Source organism: Aquila chrysaetos, chromosome 13 (assembly GCF_900496995.4).
Source record: "Aquila chrysaetos chrysaetos chromosome 13, bAquChr1.4, whole genome shotgun sequence".
Taxonomy (NCBI): domain Eukaryota; kingdom Metazoa; phylum Chordata; class Aves; order Accipitriformes; family Accipitridae; genus Aquila; species Aquila chrysaetos.
The window spans coordinates 1,486,230-1,496,310 of record NC_044016.1 but is presented as its reverse complement, the minus strand read 5'-3'; the positions used below and the strand labels follow the sequence as shown (position 1 = coordinate 1,496,310).

Sequence of the window (10,081 nt, the reverse complement as noted above, 5' to 3'; positions counted from 1 at the left end):
AAAAGTTTGGAGTAGGTGCGCATGCTGCAGGTTAGCACAGTTTTCACTCCAGTTCAGAAAAGTGCCTCTTCCTTATCTGAAAATATGAAAGGTCAAGAAAGAGAGGCAGAAAAACATTAACCTGGCATTAAAAAGAAAAAAAAAAATAGAAGGAACTCAAAGCCATTTCAGATTTAATGGATAAGAATGAGACATAGAGGTAGGGAGAATAAAAGGGATGCACAGCCATTCTCCCTAGCCTTTTGCCCTCCTGTCTGAGAAGGTGCTAATTTTTTCTGCAAACGCCGTTATTCTGTCTACCCCAGTAAGGAACAACACTGTTTCTGGAATTAACAGAGCTCGTTAAAGTTACCTAGAGTTAATGCTGCTGATCTTTAGTCCCCTTTGCTCTATTTCATAACTGCTGTCATATGAAAGGCGTTTGAGCTGCCAGTTCACTTTTGTTGTATTCCCCTGTAGACAGGCAGTGGCCCTGTCGTAGAGAAACCCGAAACGAACTCTGAGATCCTATTAGGAGTGGCAAAACCTCCCTGGATTTTAACAGGGTTGCGATTTCACTCATGCTCTTCAGAAGGCACTTTTCTGCATGGCAAACCCGCTGCAGAGTTTGGAGAGTTGAGCTGAGCCCCTCGGCAGAATTGGATAGGTTCCTTGCTTAAGTCCCTACCTACACGTATTTCTCCTATGAAACCTCATTTCATTTTGCCTGCTGCAGTTTGAACACCATAGGTAAGGGTCCTGTCAGCCTGTCTCCTTGAAGATTATTTTATCGTCACTTGTCAGGACTGAACGTATTGTTGGACTCGCCGATCCGTGCTTTTATTGCATTCTTGTAGCATATGGCCGTATGTTTTAGTACTTTCTGCTGCCTCCAGAAATCTTTCCCTTTTGACCCCACCAGGTCTTCACAGGAGATGGTTAGGAGCACTGCAAAGCTGTGTGAAGGTGCCCCAGCCCAGCTTGACGCCAGGGTGTCGGTGACCGTCTGCCTCCCTGACCGCAGCCGTTCATAGGAGCATTGTAGCATCTGCTCTGAGAGCAAGGGCCAAATTCTGCGGTCTTCATTTGAGCTCAGCTTGCGAGGCAGTCGGTTATTAAGGAGGGCAGGTTACCTTCAGTGGGCTTTCTTTTTTCCCTTTTGGGCCCAGCTGGGGGTACAGGAAAGACTCCTGTTGAAGTTAGCAGAGCTGAACCAAGCCCTGGTACCAGGAGGGATTACACACCGAACAGCCCCTGCCTTTTAATAACACCCCAACTATATGGGCTCATATAAATTTTCTAGTATGCAATTTTAACAGCTAACAAGCCATATCATTTTTATTACTGAGACAGTAATAACACTTTTATTAGTCTTAAATGCTCTGCTGGCAGGCAGAGGACTTCCTCTTCTGCAGAGCATCTCTTGCTCACAAAGTCTACTGTCTGCTGATAGATAAGCGAGAGCTGCCCGCATTTGAAGTGATCACAGTGAAGACATTGGAGACAGCAAACAAGAAAAAAGTGAAGAGTGTGCTTCGATTCAGAAACCTGAATTAATCAGAACCAAATTAGTTCTGCCGCCCCACAGCTTCCCGCTGCGCTCCCAGAGAGGCAGGCATGGTCCCACCACGGCCCCTTGGAGCTAGAGAGGCAGTACATGAGCTTATGGTCAGTGTCAAGAGACAACAAAAATGTGCTTTCCACTCTTTTTTCTGACCCAGAAACTTCTGCTGATATGTTTCTACATTGCCAGGTTGTAACATGAGACACCACCTTTTAAAATTGTTCTTTTCAGGCACAGAAGTCAGACTTAGGTCAGAGTTTCTGCAACATCAGGAAACTTTACGCCACATGCTCTGAAGGTTAAAATTTTCCCCCTATGGTTTCCTCCATTCTTCCAGTCTCCCCACCTCTTCCCAGTCCAAAGCCCATGCTCTCATTAGAGAAAAAGCTGCAGTCACTGCAACTCCTCCCCAGAGTAATATCTCGTCGTAAGGTGACTGCTCTGTAGTTGCAAAGTCCCTGCTAGTTTGAGATGCAAATCATCTTTCGCAGGAAGACAGCTGAAGACTGAGAGACTAAAAACTCAGGATGCTCACGAGGGTTAATAACAGGCTCAGGTGGTAGTATCATATCAGTAGAAACAGATTTTGCATTTTGTTGGCTCAGTAAGGTTGACATTGTTCCTTGTGACATTTGACTAGGAATTTTATTCACACCTGTTGCCAATGCCTGCATATATGCATGTTATTTTTGGTTGTCTACAGTAGGGTCTCTTCTTCATGTTGCTTAGTTTCTGCACTGCTGCTGCCTGGATTGGCTTTGCTGCTTGTCTAATAACGGGGGAAGAAACCTCAGAACGATACACAGGGTTCAAACCCCAGGCAGCTGGAGGAAGAGAACGGAGCTCCAAAGAAAATAGAGTGGAAAAGGAAACCTGCCTTCTGCTGAGAAACTACAGAGGATTTAGGCACAGGGTAGACAAGTATCTTCAATATTTGATTTTACCATCTTGCTCTCCCCCTCCCTTCACCCCCAAGTATTTTTAATACATTTGTGTGGGTGCAACTCTCTTAAGATTTTTCATAGGAAGTCAAAACTAAATTCCATCATTATTCATATGGGCAACCAGCAGTGTTGAAATCTTCGGACCCAAGCCACACACCTTTACCTGCCCGGTCCTTCCTCCCATGGCATGTCCAGCAGCTTCTCCTTGCTTGGAAAGTTTCACTGAAACCACAGGGAAGAGTCCCTGTTTTCAGTTTGGATGGCCAGGTGCTAGAGCCACCCTAGTCACAGGAAAGGTCCAGCTCTGTCCCAACCAGAACATGCTCAGTGCAGGCAGCTTATCAGGAAATTAAGTTCCTAAAAGCTAACCAGCCTCTACGTTATTTGCGCTACCTGCACTGTTTCAAAGGCATTTCACTTTTTCATTCTTCGAGAGTGTCTTCCCCAGAACAGAAAATCGTCCACCTCCGACAAAAACACCATCTTCTCGCCCAGAGCAAGGAGGAGGGAGAAGCCACCAGAGATGGGCCACAAAATTTCAACCGTGGCAAAACATTGGTTTTACTCCAACAGATCAACGTGACTGAAGCAGAAACTCAACGCAGCAATTACCATTTAGCAAAACTCTGAGAAGCCAGGAATAGGTTAGATAAACACTAGCCCATATGTTGCCTTTGACGCTGATGCCCCATAGGGAAGTGGCTTGCTATTTCTCCTGTTGAGACAAACCGCTTTCCATCGGTTGAGTCCCAGGACTGAGAAGGTCAATGCAACACTGGGGATGGAGACAGCGCTCCAAGAAGTGCAGTGGAACAATGTGCAATTTTCCCCTATCTTAAGGTATATTTAAATACCTTGAGGGGGATGTTGCTGAAAGTGAGTCGTCGGTGTGTTATATCTCTCCAAACGTGTGTACAAACACACTAGCTGGGAAGAATATACAGAAGAAAATATATCAGTGACAACCAGGGCAGCTTACGTCTGCCCTGACATTGTTAAATGTGTAAAAAAGGGATTTCCTTCAACACAGTCTTACGAAGTGAAGTTCAATTTATTCAGCTTGTTGAAAAGGAGGTTGAGAGGTGACTCAATCGTTGTGTATAGGTAATTACATACGGAAACAGTATCTGATAGCAAGGGACTTCTTAGTCTCACAAAGAGCCAGAAAAATCATGTGGCTGGAATCTGAACAGAACTGCACCAATTCAACCTTGAAATAAAAGTGCTCCTGCCATTAGCAGTGTAATGGCAATTAGGGACTGGAAAAGAATATAAGGGGAAGCTTTAGAGTCGTTCGCTGGAGGTGTTACGACAAGATTAGGTATCACTCCAACAGATAGGTGTTTTATTCAGATTCTGAGGCACATTTTACTGGCTGCATATGCAGAGTCCAGGTGCACCATTGCGGCAGTCCCATTTTGCCTTGAGACTGCCTTCCTGCACAGTCTCCTTCTTTGTGTTGTCCCTAATATATTTGTAATATTTATAATACTACCATTAAGATAACTACCACAATTTCACATTTTGGAGCATCAGACAACCTGCAGGACTTAGAAGCACTGTAACTTCATATCCCACACACTCTGATTCTCCACTGGTGAGGCATATTCATTTTCTTGTTTTTCTATCATCTTGCTTTAAAGAGAAAGGGATTGGACAGACCATCAATAAACAAGATACAACACACCTGGAAAGACCAATCAGAACTGCAAACGAGGAACGCTCTTAGGCGCACCACTGGCATGCATCCCTTACGTGTGCAGGCAAAACTAATACCAGCTTTGGGTAGCGAGGAAGGACCATCCAACAGAAATTGCCCTCATTTTTTCTGATGTCGTATCAGATATGATCAGCACAGTGGATATCAGCATAGGGTCAAACAAAAGAGCAAGAAGATAAATCAATCCATTCAATAACATTGTTATTGATATTTCACCTGACTTTATGCATCTAGTAGTCAGGCATCCCTTCAACTAAAAAGGAATACCACGAGCGGGGAGTATTTTGGTCTGTCCTGAAAGGAGATGTCTCTGGGTTTGCCACGTGCTAGAGACAGACATAGGCAACTGGCTTGAACAGAGCATGCAGCTTCCAAAGTCAGGTCGGTTGGACCGGTTTCAGAGCTGGCCCCTTTCCAGCTAGAAATGTGGGGAGCATAAAGCGAAAAAACTTCATTAAAATAAAAATATAGTCAATCTGATAAGAGCTCTCCAACATGATTTTTTTTTTCTCTGACGTTGTTTAAACAAGAAGAGCGGTTGCTAGCACAATGAAAATTCATTGAGGTCAATGACTGCAGAACGAGTATTATTTACTAATAATGAAAATCTGCAGTTTGGTACAGCTTAGTACATACGCAAATATTTAAACATGCAAAATTCACAAGTTAACCAGATTCTATGCAGCGATTTGTACAGAGAAGAAGATCCCATTGATGCTATAATTCATTGTCTGTGAAAGAAACAGAAACTTTGAACCACCTTCCTCAGCAAACAGGAATAAAAAACTGTAAAGCTATGAAATGCACCATTTTGTAAATTCATCTATGTAGCAGGTAAAACATAAACTGCTTCCATAAGCCTGGAAAAATGCGTAGTTAGTTATTGTTCTAGGACAGCCTTTGAACAGAACAAACCTATCTTGGAAAATTTTCATCATGTAGCCATTACACATCTCCCAGTGTTTGATTAGTCTCAAATATCTCCCAGACCCTGGCTCCTAACACTGTCAGATAATTTGATGTTCCATATTTTGGATCAGTTGTTTTCTTCTGAAGAAAAGGAAGATGCAGATTTGGTTTCTAGTCCAGCTTTGGGGCAGTACGTGTGTGGCTGAAAGCAAGGGGTTGTCTGCAAGAGTAAGAAAGACCTTACAATTATGTTCTGCTTAGTGCACTTCTGAAATTCTTGGTCTGCCATCCCTCCCTTGCCCACCTTGCAGACAGGGGCACAGACCACAGCTACCATGATGGGTACTGGGAAAATAGATTTTTTTTTGTACATGAGGAGACCAAAATTTTTACAGAAGTTCCTTTTATAGCTGGTATTTGCAATATACTGCAAGTCACATTAAAATTAAATAACAAAAATAGCATTCAGGATGAAAGACATTTGAAACTGGGATTTAATGTGAGTTACAAGGCTTAATTCCATCTCTCCGGTTCACAGATGCAACTCATAGAGGCTTCGCTTAGAAATGTAACTTTGTATTTGAGGTGCAAAATGTATTCTTTAAAGAATCCTTGTTCCAGATCAAAACTGTAAACATGCTGAAGGAATTATGTTGTTGATATACTAGTCACTGAGTAACAGAGACAATGAAACCTCTTGACTTTGAGTCATACTGATTTACTAATAATGTTCCAATACAAAGATTTGCTCTTTGGTAAGTATAAAAAAGTTGATAAAAAGCAATAGTGGAGTGAAACAATTGATAACAGATATTACTTTGCCAAGGATATAAAAAAATGGCTCAGCTTTTAACCTAATCACAATTCAGAGCACACATTGCAATTGCTACGAAGTGAAAGGGAAAAAAAGTACCCAAAAAAATTCACTCCTGTGGGTTGGTTTGGTGTTTTTTCCACTGATATAAATGTATAGAATACATGTATGTACCGGTGGACTCATTCTACAGGTGCTACACTCTTTCAAAAAGCATTTAAATATCCCCCCCCTCTTTTTTTTTAGAATACATAACTACAAATTGTGAAGTCATTCTGTAGCACTTAAGTTCTTTTGTACAATCACTCCAAAATATCATTGGAGTAATTGTTAATTCAGACACTGATATGAGCATTGTATATTCTACTAAAGTAAATGTGTATAAACCTGATCCATATTTCTTTTTAAGTGACACAAGTTCACCTTAGACGGACAAAAAAATTCCTTTCAGAAATAGGAAATGTTTGCAGACTTAGAAAACTAGAGCAGACTTTTTAAACAAGTACACGGTACAACGTGCAATGAACTTCCAGACGTGGTGCAAAACTGCAGCGCGAGAAGACATATTACTACAGACAATTATTTCCAGGAGCTCGTCTCTGGTGTCTGCTAATTCCCATAATGACATCTGCAGCTCCAGCATTGCGTCATCACCTAACACCAGCATTTCACGCTTCCCTCTCCTCTGCACGGGCAGGGCTCGTCGGAAGAACTGCTTCCTCCATTCCCCGAAAACCCACCGCTCGTGGACCAGTGCTGTATTGGGTTTGTGTGGCAAGGTTTGGGTAGCGGGGGGGTTACAGGGGTGGCTTCTGTGACAAGCTGCTGGAAGCTTTCCCTATATCCGACAGAGCCAATACCAGCCGGCTCTAAGACGGACCCATCGCCGGCCAAGGCTGAGCCAATCCGCGATAGCGGTAACGCCTCTGTGATAACATTTTTAAGAAGGAAAAAAAAAGTTGGGACAGATGGAAACGGCAGCTGGAGAGAGGAGTGAGAACGTGAAAGAGAAACAGCCCTGCAGACCCCCAGGTCAGTGCAGAAGGAGAAGGAGGAGATGCTCCAGGCGCCGGAGCAGAGATTCCCCTGCAGCCCGTGGGGAAGACCACGGTGAGGCAGGCTGTCCCCCTGCAGCCCAGGGAGGTCCACGGGGGAGCAGATCTCCACCTGCAGCCCGGGGAGGACCCCACGCCGGAGCAGGTGGGTGCCCGAAGGAGGCTGTGACCCCGTGGGAACCCCGCGCTGGAGCAGCGTGCTCCTGAAGGACTGCAGCCCATGGAAAGGACCCACGCTGGAGCAGTTCGTGAAGAACCACAGCCCGTGGGAAGGCCCCACGTTGGAGAAGTTCGTGGAGGACTGTCTCCCGTGGGTGGGACCCCATGCTGGAGCAGGGGAAGAGCGTGAGGAGTCCTGCCCCTGAGGAGGATGAAGAGGCAGAGAGACCATGTGATGAAAACCCCATTCCCCATCCCCCTGCACCGCTGGGGAGGGTAGGTAGAGAATCTGGGAGTGAAGTTGTGCCCAGGAAGAAGGGAGGGTGTTTTGATATTTGGTTTTATTTCTCATTACCCTACCAAAGTTGATTGGTAATAAAATTAAGTTAATTTTCCCCAAGTTGAATCTGTTTTACCCATGACAGTGATTGGTTGAGTGATCTCTCTGAGTCCTTATCTCAACCCATGAGAGTGAGTCCTTATCTCAGCCTTAAATATATTTTCTCTCCCCTGATCCAAGGTGGGGGGGGGGGGTTAATAGAACAGCTTTGATGGGCACCCAGCCAGAGTTAAACCACCACGGTCTTTTTTTGATGCGCCGCCCGGGAATCGAACCCGGGTCGCAAGAATGGGAATCTTGCATGATACCACTACACCAGCGGCGCTCACGTTTGATGGATGCCAGTCCTGGAGACAAGCTCCTGGGCAAATCGGTCACCTTGAAGATGCTCACTCTCTGAAATGGACCAGATAACAAAAAATGAGACAGGGAAGCAATAAAATAAACGTTTTCGCTTTTATCAGAAAGTTTCATCCAACCAGCCTACAACAGTTGCTTGGGGAGAGAGAAGCCCATGCCGCATTACCAAAAATCAAGAAGAATTAAGTCTAGAAAGGAGCAAATCAAGCAATAACAACAAAACCGGCAACATGAGGGAAGACTCTGTTAGAAGAAATATTAAGTAATAGCCTGAGTCATCTATTATTGTTCAAGTTATTTTAAACTAACTTCTCTTGATGTATTAAAACCTGCTAAGACTCCTAATTATGTTTTGTACACATATAAATCATGTTAGCTTGCATGCGTCAAGGTGAAATGAGAAACCAGTCCTTGGGAACCTTTTTTCTCTCAGTCTTATGATATATAATGCCAGATGTTCTCACTGTGTCTAATGTTGCTAAACAATTGGGGTAAGGATAGGCAGTGTGCTAAAAAATACACAAACATGTCTGTAAATGTGCATTCACTCAAAAAACAAACTTCAATACTCTGGAGTAGCATATCCTAATGCAAGCCTGACATTTTTGTCGCAAATATGGTCAGAGAGACCCGACAGCAGAGTTAGCAAAACTTCCCCAGACTGCAGCCCCCAGCAGGACTTCTTTTCTTCCACTCGCACCTTTGACTCCTTCACAGAAAATCTGATTTCTCACTGTCTTTCATGACGTTTCTTGCTGGAGACCGACGCGCCTTGCCCTCATTCCCATTTACAGAGACACCCCTTTGGCAGCCCTCTGCCAGCGCAGAACGGTTGCGGTCACCCGCAATTATATTGCGCCTTTAATAACCTGAAGGTTTAAACCAAATCAGAAATATTAAGCCAAGCCTTTTTTCCAGTTACAACATGAATATATTTAAAGGAATATATACCTAAGAGACTATATCGAGTTCTTTCTAAATGGACCTTGTAATGTCACAGTCAAGCCTCATAACTTTTAGAAAGTTGATTTAAAATTTGACTGCAGGAGGAAAAAAAAGGCTCATTTAAAAAGGGAGGCTTCCTTAAAACTTACCTACAAAGGAGATTTCTGTTTCTTCAGATGTTATAAGTGTGATACAATGACAAAGAACATAGATTGAACTAAAGTTGAAGCAGGCTGAAAAACATTAAAGGAATCTGCGCCGGGCTTTCTTCCAAGAGCATTCAATGGCAGAGAGCAGGCGGGTAGCAACAGAGCCGGCAAAAGGTGTCGGGGCTAAATTTCTGGAAAAGAGAGCCTGGCTATGAGAAAAGTTCAAATAAGAAGGAAAAAAGCTAGAGAAGGCGGCATCAAAAGTAGCAGAGGACAGCTTCTGCCTTTTTGGTGAACTGACAAAGGGGCAAGTTATGGAAGAAAAGGTTAATTTTATTAACAAAATACTCAGGTGCAGACATGACTTCATGTCTGCTGGCTGACAGGAAAATAAAAACAATTTCTGATCAGAGTTTAACATAACCTTTTCAGTACTAAAAGGTGGTATTTTATCTTCTTGTTTGTCTATTTAGCAACTGACGATCACCCACTGCATCTTCACTATCCGTTCCCCGAAATGTCTGGTCTGTGGTTATGTGGTTTCCATAAGTAATCGGCTGACCTTTACTTCGAGAACAGGAGTGCAGCAGAGCAACAAGAGCATTTAGAAAATACAACAATGCATGTAATTGAGAGCTTTAATTGGGAAACAAAATTGTAGGTATGTCCCCTATGCCCAGATAGGATGAGCCTGAAGTCCTTTGCATCTCTGAGCAGACTCAGTCTATTCCTGTCGGGATGGGGGAAAGCCCCTGTCGTCATCTCCAACGTGCAGCACAAGAAAGTAAAATAGTTAAAATAATCTTGCCTTTGGAGTCCTCTGCTCCAACCTTTCCTTTAGTCTCTTTTCCCAAGATCAACACGAGCTACCACCTTGCGGATGGCCCTTGGTTTGCCTGCTTACCTGGGTGGGGAAAGCAACTCCTCCCTTGAGAGGGATACAGCCCAAGAAAGCAGTCGTTTTCAAAAATGGACATATTTGGTGTTGACCACAGGCATTAGTGAGCAGCCAGGAGTCAAAAGGACCTCGCTGAAGAGGAGCAAGAGGAGCAGCTGCAGGTCGCTGCACCCAATTCCCAAAGCAGCGCACTAATCTCAGTATACAAGCTATCATCACCCTCACAAATGCTCATCTAAGACCAA

General features: G+C 43.8%; 1 non-coding gene across 1 annotated transcript; it reads right to left on the bottom strand.

Annotated features, from left to right (window-relative positions):
- Positions 1-7,738: 7,738 nt before the first annotated feature.
- TRNAG-CCC lies at positions 7,739-7,809 on the bottom strand. The gene has a single exon. It is a non-coding gene; the product is annotated as a tRNA-Gly (tRNA).
- Between the last annotated feature and the right edge of the window lie 2,272 nt (positions 7,810-10,081).